At 35.0% G+C, this 3541-nt stretch overlaps 1 long non-coding RNA gene across 1 annotated transcript; it reads left to right on the forward strand.

Moving 5' to 3' along the window:
• LOC149813929 (uncharacterized) lies at positions 1–2821 on the forward strand. The gene is made up of 3 exons (XR_016428239.1): positions 1–75; positions 2105–2265; positions 2404–2821. It is a non-coding gene; the product is annotated as an uncharacterized LOC149813929 (long non-coding RNA).
• Positions 2822–3541: the final 720 nt, after the last annotated feature.

The raw sequence follows: 3541 nt of genomic DNA on the forward strand, positions 1-3541 counted from the left end.
GTCCAACAACAATCTTAATGGTTCAGTGCCTGATGCTCTTCTCCATAAAAGGGATAATGGAAGCCTTGCATTGAGGTTTTCCTCTCATAACTTTTGCTTTCCGGTTTCCACAGTGCAGTTTATTTGGCCTGAGTTTGTTCACTTATGATTTCTTTTTAATAAGATGACTATAGATGAGGAAGGAGAGGAAACTATACAGCCTTGAACAATCGGACGGTGACCCCTAATGACCTTCTGCTTGAGGGCCTAACGCACAATATTTCATTTATGTACGAGAACCTTATTTAGGGTATGTTAGGTCTTATGCATAAATTTCAAGAATGCCACCAAATGTGGCATGAAGCCGAAGAAACTAAAGACTTCATTTTATACTTTAGAACAAGGTTGTAATTATAGTATCGTAACCCATATCGGTCAAGGCCAAATAAGATATGTATTGTATCATATCTTAAAATATAGTAAATTTTGAAAAAATAATTAGAAAATAATAATAAAATAATAAAATAATAAAAATAAATAAACAAATTTCTAAAAAAACATAACACACGAAACAATGAGGAAATGCACAAAATGCAACTATAAAATTACATATGAAACATTTATGTCTTTGTGAGTTGTATAAGCCATCATCAAACATCAACTATCTCACAAGAACAATGCAAAATATTAAATATCTTGCACTTAAGAACATGCCACAAGACTTATGTTTTCATATTACATAAACAAAAATATTATGGCAATAGTTGCACTCGATTTTTCATCGATTCTCACTCATTACTTGAGTGTTCCGTTACCATGCCAGATCATTTGATGTCATTTTTGTTGGAGGAGTATGGAGCATGATTTCTATCTTGATATAAATTTTTAATTTTCACGAATTCAGCTCTGAGGTAAGTTGGCATCACCACCCTAAAGTGATTTTTTTTTGGAGAGTAACTTTGTAATTTTACTCATAATAAAGATTTTTTTACCTTAACCCATCTTCTTGAGTGAAAAAATGGTGAAAATGCAATTTTTTTTTAACCTTAACCCACTTCTTTGGGTGAAAATTTTGTGAAAATGCACTCTTGACGAAATTATGAAGGCCCTCTCCTTGGCGCAAAGATCAGCCCTCAAAACGGTCTCACAACTCCTAAGGTGTGTGGGAATCTCTTCCGTATGTTCTATACGAATGAAGGTTTTGGCCCTCAAAAACTCTTTAAAACCCAAAAACATAAAAGCACGGTTTTCCCATTTTTAAGTCCATAGGCACTCTATTATAGGATACATGTGATACACCTACGATACACATCCGTATCAAGATAGGGGTGTGTACCATATCGATCTCTTGCATCGTACGATATGATACAAACAACATTGCTTTAGAAGATTACAAATATGCTATCTAGAGATAGAATCACCAAACACGTCACTACTGGAAATTGCATTAATACCAATGCCTAATTAATCAAGGACTCATTTTACATCTAATTACGTTTGCCAATATGTTGGAGTGACACTCTCAATTTATGGAATTAAGATTAATATGTTTAGCTATTATATCAGTGCGCATTCTCAATGTTGTCTGAATCATATTGGACCCAGCAAATGACACGTGTGACAAAAATATTGAAATATTAATTTTATTTAAAATATTTTAAACCATTTTTAAAAAATATTTAAAAATAAGCCGAATCAGATTGGTTTCGATCGGCTTTTGGCCGATATGATAAAAAACAGCAGATCAGCAATGATACCGACAGCATTGGCCTTTCCAAATCCGACGCATTGAGTTCTCTGTTCTATATGAAGGCTTGTGTTTTCTTACTGCAGGAACTTTTTAACTACCTCACACACACACCATGCCCACACTTAAAAAACTTCCATGCCGTACCCTTCATAACGTACCTATGTCTATGTGACATAGGCAACAGCATAGGTCCGATCTACTGATAGCAATCTGTTGATTGTACCAAAATTTTCATATGCTAAAACCAACCAACCCCTTCCCAGCCTTGCACATACACATATGCTTGCATCTATGGTGATTTATCTCTACATGATACAGTATTGGCCAAGTCTCAGAGCAAAATTGAATTCTTTTTCATTTTTCCCGTGCTTGTAGCATTTCTGGTAATGAAAAGCTTTGCTCAACAAGCACTTGTAATACATCTATTGGAAAGAAAGCCAACACAGGACTAATTGTTGGAATAACAGTTTCTGCTATTGTATTATTGGTGTTGGCCCTAGCTACTTTTATGGTGATGAAGAGGAGAAAGTCTGCAAGTAATCATTGTCTTAAACTATGCTTTAGCTTTCTGTAAGGATTTCTTTGTCCAATTTTGCAAACAATTTATCATATTGGAGTTTCTCAAAAGGGTTTCAGAGTTTATTATTATAATATGCTTTGTTTGGATACCTCAGGAAAGATACCATTGGCTGGTGGGGCCAGACTACAAGGACGTTAAAGTGGTTGCCAGGCATTTACCTATGCAGAAGTGATAAGTATCACCAACAATTTCAGTAAAAAAAATTGGCGGAGGATATGGTCCTGTGTTTCATGGATGTTTACAGGATGGGCAGAATGTCGCTGTGAAGATACTTTCTACTAAATCAAAACAAGGATCTAAGGAGTTCCACACTGAAGTTGGCAAGTTAACTACAATTTTCATGTAGTATCTTTGTGAAATCCTCTATAGTGAGCAAGATAGACAAAATCTCTTCCAACTTTTTCTCCTGTAGGTTGCTCTTCTCTCAAGGATTCACCACAAAAATCTGGTATCACTGGTTGGATACTGTGATGAAGCAGAAAAAATGATTTTGATCTATGAATACATTTCTGGAGGAAATCTTCGGAATCTTTTATCAGGTAATATCTTAACTTTATCAGTTCTCATTGTCTTCATAAAATACAGTTTAATAGAAAGTTATTAGATATAAAGGTAGCTGCAATGATATTAAGAGTTCCATTATGTACTGATGCAATGTCTTCATAAAATAGCACGATTTCTTGGCAAATCTGCTAAAATGTGTAATTAGTAGAGGATTGTAGTATGATACTACTCAATTAAGGTCGTATCTTCTGTCTGAATGGCTGGTTCGTGATATTTGGGACTGGATTCTTCTGTCATACATTAGTTGCAGAGATTTGTTTAAGAGCTATGTTGCATCAGTGCATAGACTGGTAAAACATGCATGATTCTTAGCATCTTACCTCCACTGGACCACTAAGTTGGTTTAATTCATCAAATCTGTTTGGATGATCAATTCATGGTCTAGGATTTCTTGGGTTATGTTCTTCTCAAAATGCTCGAGTCAACCTTTTTTCTTCGTTGAAGACTAAAGCCTTTGCCAAAGGTGCAAAACATCATATTTAGTATCATGGTTCCAAATCATTTTAAAATGACATGTATATTTAGGCATATCTATTCACAAGAACACTTCCTTAACATGTGTATCCCGTGTCAACATGACATGACACTGAGACACACCAAGATACATCATGGACACAGTCAAACAAGTATTGGACACAGTCAACATTGTATCATTAACTTTACCAGTA

The sequence above is a fragment of the Nuphar pumila genome, chromosome 16 (assembly GCF_984573655.1).
Source record: "Nuphar pumila chromosome 16, dmNupPumi1.hap1.1, whole genome shotgun sequence".
NCBI classification, from domain to species: domain Eukaryota; kingdom Viridiplantae; phylum Streptophyta; class Magnoliopsida; order Nymphaeales; family Nymphaeaceae; genus Nuphar; species Nuphar pumila.